The sequence below is a fragment of the Zalophus californianus genome, chromosome 7, assembly GCF_009762305.2.
Source record: "Zalophus californianus isolate mZalCal1 chromosome 7, mZalCal1.pri.v2, whole genome shotgun sequence".
Lineage (NCBI taxonomy): Eukaryota > Metazoa > Chordata > Mammalia > Carnivora > Otariidae > Zalophus > Zalophus californianus.
In genome coordinates this window covers 100,709,633-100,719,089 of record NC_045601.1, presented here as the reverse complement: position 1 = coordinate 100,719,089, position 9,457 = coordinate 100,709,633, and the positions used below count along the sequence as shown (strand labels likewise).

At 39.9% G+C, this 9,457-nt stretch overlaps 1 pseudogene; it reads left to right on the top strand.

The window, feature by feature from the left end:
* The first annotated feature begins 7,816 nt into the window (after positions 1–7,816).
* LOC113927651 lies at positions 7,817–9,218 on the top strand (annotated as a pseudogene).
* Positions 9,219–9,457: the final 239 nt, after the last annotated feature.

Sequence of the window (9,457 nt, the reverse complement as noted above, 5' to 3'; positions counted from 1 at the left end):
GGTGGAATCCCTATGCTACCACTTTTTTAGCCTTTTTAGCTAAAGAGACTTGAGCAAATCACTGAAAGTTTCTGAGCCACAATTTCGATAAAATGGGGATAACTCCAAGATTCCAGGGAGCGTGAAAAATAAAGTTATAAAGTGCCTGGCACATAGTGCATATTTGAAAACAAAAATAAGGCAGCTAGTATCATTTCGTATGACTCTGATTTTAAAAACATTCACACTGTTTTAGACACATTGGTACTTGTATTCACACCACAATAAGGACTAGCTCTCTAAAAATGTATATAGATTATATACATTTTATACACATACTACTCACTGTAGTCAATTTTATTACCCAGAGTACTTACCACCCCCCCTCAAGGGACGATTATACATCCCACCTCACTGATGTCATAGGAAATCAAGTGGTATGTAAGTGGAAAGGATGAAAACCACTTCCAGCGTTCTGCCATATTGTATCCTCTCTGTCACAAGGATAGGCTGTGTCTCAGAGAGACTCTGTTCTTCCCACTTAAGATCTGTAATGAAGTCAATACGAAGCCATTGTCAATCCACAAGACCTGCACTGAGAGCAAGAAATAAACCTTTGGTAAGTATCTGAGGTTTAGGGATTTTTCTTTCCCATAATGTTAATTTGGCTAGGTTGAATGGAACTGCCACCAATTACTCAATCAGAAATATAAAACTCTCTTCTAGCCTAGGAAATCCGGTACCACGTAGGTGACAGTTTACTGGGGGACTAAATGCTAAATGCTAAAAAGGACAAGATGTAAAGTCTTCTCAGCCTAGGGTGAATTGTAAGCTCCATGAGTTGGAATAGAAAGAATGCCTTGGTACCGAAAGCTTGATTATTAAAGCCAGAATTAGAATTGGCGTGCGACCTGTCTTTCATTATTTGCTCTTCCACCTTCTCCAAACTTAGCCTGGCCCTTGGCAAGTCCTTGTGAATCTTAAATGGATTTCATTTTATGGAGTGATTCAAAAAGTTGCAATGACCGAAATCAATTTACTATACAGAACCACATGTGCATAATGTGTCTGCTTGCAAATATCTGTTAATACATAATTCTCTCAACAACCTGGTTATTAGATTTTCCTCCAAACTTCACCTATTTCTATGAGAGTTGTAATTGGTTAACAACCTCTTTTAAGGACTCATGATTGCTTCTCAGAAAATGTCACTACATGATGAGCAAGTCCACAACGTGGTGAGAAAAAAATAAGTTTGTAGATGCCCTTTTTTCCTACTCTATTGAAAAAAAAAGAAAGAAAAAATCATTTTCCTCTCTGCCAACTGATTATGCAGCCACGTTGTTTGAAAGCTTGCATAATTTACATTAGCATGCTTAAGATCTCAGGTGACTATGCCTTTGAGGCCAGCATGCTAACCCCAGTGGGCCGATTTGATATTCTTCCCAATATCTGACCCTTTTTTCCTTGTTAATTACAGGCAGACTTCCCTGGTCTGGCCCTGGATCTGCACCTGTTTCCCATCTTTGAGCAGCTGCTAATTAGGTTGAAAATAGTGGGGCTGGGCAGTGCAGGCCACACATGCCTCATCAGGCTATTGATCAGGCTGGCATACCACACGGGCAATAATGGAGTCTGTACAACCCAGTTCCAAAATAAAAGCCATTCCTGGAGTTGCATGTTTGAATCCAAGCATACTCCAGGCTCTACACCAAATATAAAACATATGAAAAGAAGAGACACTTAAGTTTCAAAATAAAATTTTTCTTTGAAATGACAAGTATGACCTTAAGTACTTACTATTTACTTCTCGTTTGATTCTTTTATTTTGGAGTAAGAAAAAAAAACTTCTTTTAGGGACAAGACATGTATATTTATATGGAAATAATTTAAAGGGTATATTATATGGACACATTTATATGTGGCCATATACAATTTCTATGTATCCATATACAATTACATGTTTGTACACTACCCAAGCAAAATCCTTATTCTGCATTCTCATTCGGCCTTGTGCATAATGCTATTTATGTAGAGTTTCGCCCTTCATCATGATTTATGGTTTGGGTCACTATGAACATGTAAAACACTGATTATCAAAGGGGACACTACCGCTATCTATGGGTAGTTTTGGAAACAGGTAGGGGTTCCATAATCATCTTTCCAAGCGACCTCATCTAACTCTTGGATTATGTGCCCACACCTGAACTGATTGATCATGGTAGTCAGGGCTCTACTGATGGGCTCTGCTGATTGCATTATTCCAATCAGGACACATCCTTAGAGCAAGATGTGGTTTATTACCATACAATCTTACTGTCGAGAGTGAAAAAAGGGCAGTTTCAAAGGAAATTTTTACCAAAAAAGGTTGTTTGGATGCTGACTGGCAAAACCAACAGATGTTCATTGCGAAGACTTTACCCTAATTGGATTGATTATTGTTTATGTTTCATGTTTTAGAAAAACCTTGAAAACATCAAAAAAGTACATAACTCACTCTATAAGAACAAAATACATCTCTACATTTCAAATAAAAACAAGCTCAAATTCTTTTTGAATTGCAATTGCAATTGCAATTCAAATGCATATCAAATTCAAAGCATTTCTCCATGTTTGACTTCTTATTAGCAGAAGATAAATAATGGTGACTCATGAGAGATTTTTTCTTTAAATATACAGGAATGAATTATTTTTTGTACCACATTCCACATTTTTTGCCTATTTTTGAAATTCCCCTATAAAATCAAATCATATTGAATATTTCAGAGTACTTCTTTAGAATTTGAATGAAAATTCTTGTTGCAAAGCCACATTTGGAAAAAAGGCAGTTGTTCTTTATAAAATGGAACGATTAACAATTTGCAACAAATACTTTGAAAAATTCATGCTTATAAAATTTATTAAGACTGGCATGTGTGGGTGGCTCAGTCGATTGAGTGTACAACTAGTGATTTCAGCTCAGGTCATGATCTCATGGGTCCTAAGATCAAGCCCCATGTTGGGCTCTGCACGCAGCGGGGAATCTGCCTGGGATTCTCTCCCTCTGCCCCTTCCCCCACTGGTGCTCGAGTGTGCTGTCTCTCTCTCTCTCTCTCTCAAATAAATAAATAAAGCTTTAAAAAAATTATAAAGACCTATTGCTTATCTTTTCCTGTAGGGAGGAGTGGGTTTTCCAAATCTGTGGCTGAATTTCTTCTCACTATTGTTCTTCTAGTTCTTCAATTCATAATAGGCACAGAGAATATAGTAATAGATACTTGCAGTCTCTTCCAGTGGTCTCAGCTTTGTGCCATCTTCTTCACTGCCCTTAACTTCTTATTCTCTGTTTGGAAGACACAGCTCCAGATCTTGTCTCTCCAATCAAGGAAATAGCCCTATACCTATCAATTCACACCAAATATGTTTATGGGGAAGATGGGGAAGAGGTATCCTGTAACTTCATAGCTTTGGAGTCCCTGATGCAGCCTGGCTACATCACCTGTTAGTCTAGCTAATGGTGCCACTATCTACTTAGTTAACTATGTAGTTAACTATGACAGAAACTGTGTGAGTTTCTTGTGTGTCCCCTACTTCCTCATCCCAGATACACGTTCAGTCTTAAGTCTGGTTACTTACTTCATGTCTCTTATGTCTCCATTTCTGCTACCACACTTGGTACAGAGCCTCCTAATTAGTCCTCCTGCAGACAGGCTTCATTTATAGCATTATTACTACAAAATGCCTTCCACTTTTTGTCTATAGTTAAATTTGTAAAGTACAAATTTGAGTATAATAACCCACCACGTTAATCCCTTCCAGAGCACGAGAAAGCTCAACATTCCCTGATCATTTTCACTTCCCACCATACTCATCCCTTTCCCTTTCCAAGGACAAAAACATTTTAAATTGTAGCATTTTAGAACTACACACGGTTTCTCCTGGAAAGCCCCTGTCTGTTATACCTTTTGGTCTTTGTTGTTTCTTCTGTCTGCAGTGCCCTCAACCTTACCATCTTATTCCCCTCCTTCATTATATGATTCACGGTTAACAAATGGGTACAGCTTTCCTTGATTCTTCCAGGCATAGTCCAGAAATTTTTCTTTGTATATTTTTGTGTTATACCAGTTATGAGATTGTGTCATACTTCCTTACTTTGCTTATCCATTTTTAAATTAAACTATACACTTGGAGGTAAATCCTGTCTTTTTTTTCTTTCTTTTTTCTTCTTTAACATACTTTCAGAACACAGCACTATAAGTACAATGTAAACACTTGATAAAAACTGCTGGGATGGAGCAATGGATAGAAAGCTGGATGTTGCACCAAGTATACATTTTTCTACCTAGCTTACCCTGTAAGTCATCCCATACGTATCCTTATCTCAACCATCTCACCTTGTTTTCACCTTTCTCTATCACACACAAGCTCTGGGCAGTCAGGAAAGCCACAATGCACCTTATTAAGAACTTATGCTACGTTACTTCATGTTACTTAGCTTTATGTTATGGCTTATGATTTCTATTTTATCCTTTGGCTTATAGTGGTCTTCCAGGCTACAGTGCCCACTGTCCCTAACTGTGCCCCCACATTGAAAATAACAATGGTATTTAAGCCCCAAACGAAGTGCTACCTCTTGTATAAAGTCATCCACCAGCCACCAAATCCTTAGTAGTGGTTTTCTTTTAGAAGTGGTCAGTCCTGAAAGAACAAATCAATGATATCAATAGTTAAACTACACAAGTAAGAGAAATCTTAGGTCAAGATTTCTTTTTACTCCTCCCGGATGCAGGTTAGTTTGTCACAATAATATTGTCCTTCTTCTCTAATACCGCCTAACTGTCTGCATGGCTCTACTGTATCATAATGACCATTCTATGTGTCTATTTCTTTCCCTTCCTGTATGAACCCTAAATTGGGAGCCCCAAGAAATCAGGAACTATGCTTCTTTATATTGACAGGTTGCTACACAATACCTAATACATGGTAAATTAATCGATTCTCTAACAAAATGAATGAATGCACTGACCAGTCTTTATAAGGCATAATGGTCTATTAAGCAGGAATTGTTTTGCTAATTTGTCCTAATATCACTGATACCTAGCATAGAGCCTGCCATACAGTGAGCTGAATGGATAATTGTCAAATGAATGGGAAAATTACATGTATCAAGAAGTAGCTAGCCATAACTGTTTCCCATATTTTGGGGGCCTCAGGACCTACCACATTCAGTCAGAAAAGTAATTAAATTAATACTAATATTACTAACAGCTTCCACATATATACACATGTACATAGAGATGGTACATGAAATGGCGAGCACAGACAGGATCACCCTAGGAGAGTAACAAAGCCTGATCACGTACACATTTCACTCTTACAAATTCAACTGTGCATGCTTTGCAAAACAGAAAGAAATCACAATTTAGTAAGTGCAGCGACTCCACCTGCCATTCCAAAAGAAATATACCCTCCTTCAGTCTCAACCCCTGTATTCCTGAGCTGTGATAGATATTTTGCCTTGTTAAAAAGGATGCTCATCTTTAAAATTATTTACGTGTCATACAGCATGGTCCTTAAGGGTAAACCACTACTCATCTGAGCCTCGGTCGGGATTAGAGCTTGAATATTGGAGGAAAAGATAACATATGCTATATTGGCTTCCAGTGTGCCACTTTCTTAGGAAATTTTCATGGGTAACTGACCAAGAAGCAGTTTTTGTCTGAACACTGCAGAATACGTTATTCTGTTGTATAGAGTAAGAAGCACAGGGCTCCAACGACAGAACTGTGAAGTGCGTTGAGAAAGAGAAGCCATCAGAGACAGGAAAAATAGCCAGAGGATTATGAGGAATGACTTTCAAATTCAGCAGAGATCTAGTGAGTATATAAGATCACCAAATCTTATTCAAAGCAAAGTTCTGATTAGCCTTGTTAATGGTAGTAGAAGTAAAACCACAGAGTATTTTTGTTCTTCAATGATGGAAACATGAGACTAAAATATGTATACATATATATTATGATATATATAATATTATAATGTAATATATATGAAGTAAAGAGTATTTCCATTAATATCCTACTTTGACAATTAATAAAAGTAGAACAATTTCTGTCTGGGGGGGAAAAAAAAAAACCCTGTTTTGAATATCTCAAGCCAGGAATGCGATCAGCACAAAGAGACATAAGGCAGTTTCAAGGGTATATGGAAGAAAACTGACATGAGGCGAGTTGAGAGCTGGGAAATAAAATTGTAACGAGAAACAGCAACTGTTTCTCAGTACCTAACTCAGTACCTAACTTGGTACTGAGAAAAGGTCTGGAGAATTCGTGGCGAAAGGGTACCTAAAACTTTAGGGGGTTGGAAGTAAAAATATCTTTTTTTAAAAAATTCTGTGCAGTCATGCCTGGAGCCTAGAAAATGAGTTAGGATTGCTAAAAAGTTAAGTCCAGATCAAACCAGGAGGAAACATCCCTATAAAGAATTTTCCCAGCCATTAGAAGTCACTCTTGGATATCCTGGACTCACAGGAACAAAGGAAAAAAGAAAAAAAAAAAAAGTGAAGGAGAAAGTTGAACTCAAAACAGTGTTGCTTTCTTACCCTCAGTCTTGAGGAAATTGGTGCCTAAGTTGAAAGTGCCCTGAAGGCAGCTTTAACTTACCTGACCAGTCCTCACCCCAGGGACTGCCTCAAGTCCTGCTGACCTAGGAAACCGTCTGAGGGTCAACCTTCCATGCAACTCAAATGTTCTTGAAGGAGCCCTCCTGTGTATTAAAGTGGATAGCATTGCTTTCCTCTCTCTCAGCTTGCTTTTCTCTCACAGTTGTTTGTTCTTTAATGGCTATGACTCGGTTTGTGCTGCTGACAAATGTAGCTCTTCGAGAGGGTGAAGCAGGGCAAGATTGTGGTATTCGGTATTTCCCTCCTGGGGCAGGAACAGACGCCTCAATGTTCATCATTTTCATGGTGATACTTTGTAAGACCCCAGCTTTCTAAGTTGTCAAATTGACCCTGTATGTTCACTGAAATCAGAATTCCAATTAATAGGACAGTTGTTATTTTTTTCAAGAGCCAATACGATTGAGGATGTTGGGGTCAGTTTGGTTGGCTGGTTAGCAGAGAAGTAGAATGGAAGCGGAATGGGGAAAAAGGATTCAGAGAAGAGAATTTGCTTGGGAGAATCTGTTTTAGAAACCCCAATCCCTGAAATGCAGACTGACCCCCTTGCACATTTCCACAACACTAAGCACTCTGCCATGAATTATTTCTTTAATACTTATTGGAGGAAGAGGCAACATTTATATGCCTAACACAGTAATAGGCATTCTTGGGGGAGGGAGCTATGAGAATCCAAAAACATGATATAAGGACCACAAAATCTTTAAAATGTAGACATTATATAAAAGGTAAATTCCATGATGCAATCCACTTCAGTTTAGCAGGAAAGACAACACAGCCTACTAGAACAGCCAGGGTTCATTTCCTGTGTGCATCAGTTATCTTGTTCCTGTTCTGAGGGAACAACAGTCAGTGCCTCCAGCCTCTGAGCCAGAACTCCTGGAGCCACCTGGGACTGGTGGTCCCCGGAGCAGGGAGCGGGACGGCAGGGGTGGGGGGGCGCTGCTGACCAGGGCGGCGGTGCAGCAGGCCAGCCTGCGCACTCTCCATGGGGCTGGCCCACGGTGCCCCATGCACTCTAAGACAGCAAATTCTGTATTCATCAGAATATCTCCACTGCAGCACGAAGGGCACACGGATCTTCAGTGGGACTTGGAATTCCCGCGGATTGCCTTTGTGAAATGCTGGCCAAAATTTCTCTAAATTCCATCTCTTAGTTTTCCATGGGAACATCAAGAAACCATGAACAACTTCAGTTAATACAGAGTTTGACTGCCATTTCCTCCTTGAAGGCTTTACTGCCAAGCACAGTCTGGACCAAAAAAATTAATGAAGTTTCATCTTCTGATGGTAAGGATGCCTTCTGTGTGGTAGAACTGGGAGACATTCTAAAGAAACATCTGAGATGGTTAAAAGCTCTTCCTCAGGTCACCCCCTTTGATGCAGTCAAATGCAATGATAACAGAACCACAGTGAAGACCCTAGCTGCCATTGGGACAGGATTTGACTTTACCAGCAAGACTGAAACACACAATTGGTACTGAGCCTCCGGGTGCCTCCAGAGACGATTATCTGTGCAAATCCAAACAAGTGTCTCAGATTAAGTACGCTGTTAATAATGCAGTCCAGATAATAACTTTTGATTGTGAAGTCCAATTGATCAAAGTTGCCAGGGCACATCCAAAGGCGAACTTGGTTTTGCAGATCACCACTGATGATTTCAAAGCAGTCTGCTGCCTCAGTGTTGAATTTGATGCCACACTCAAAACCATCAGGCTTCTTTGGGGGCAAAAGAGCTACATATTGATATCATCAGTATCAGCTTCCATATAGGAAGTGGCTATACTGAGACCTTCGTGCACACCATCTCTGATGCCCGCTGTGTCCTTGACATGGGAGCTGAGGTTGGTTTCAGCACAGTATCTGCTTGATCTAAATGGTGGCTTTCTTGGATCTGAAGATGTAAAGCATAATTTGAAAAGATCACCAGTGTTACTAACCCAGCACTGGACAAGTGTTTTCCAGCAGGCTCGGGAGTGAGAATCATAGCTGAGCCCAGCAGATAACTGCAAGCGTTCATGCTTGCAGTTAATATCATTGCCAAAACAAACAAACAAACAAAAAAGCTCATACTAAAGGAACAGACAGGCTCTGATGATGAAGATGAGTCGAGTGAACAAACCTTTATGTATTATGTGAATGATGGGGTATATGGATCATTTAATTGCATCATTTATGATCATATACACATGAAGCCCCTCATGCAGAAGAGACTCAATCCAGATTAGAAGTATTATTCAACCAACATGTGGGGACCAACATGTGACTGCCTTAATTGCATTGTTGAGCACTGTGGCTTGCTCAAGATGCATGTGGGCGATTGGACGCTCTTTGGAAACATGGGTGCTTATACTGTTGCCGCTGCTTCTACTTTCAAAGGGTTCCAGAGGCCGACGATCTACTATGTGACGGCAGGACCAACATGGCAACTGAGGCAGCAGATCCAGAACCACGACTTCCTGCTGGAAGGAGAGGGGCAGGACATCAGCACTCTGCCTGTGTCCTGTGTTCCCACTGAGAGAGCAGGATGAAGTGGGATAAAGTGTCCCCTGCTGCCTGTGCTTCAGCTAGCATTATCGTGTGATACCCGTTAACTTTGAGTTTAGCTTGAATTATGGGATTTGGGGGGACCGTTTAACTTAAGTACTGCTGGTTTTTTGGGTTTTTTTTGAACTCTCTTTGTAAGTAGGGTTGGCAGATGCAACAATATGGAACACTAGGAGATGGGGCCATTTATCTGTGTTCCTATGGGAACTATTTGGATATTTGTTTCATATGGATTTTTATTCACTTTTCAAACATGCTACCAAAGAGTGCCACTCA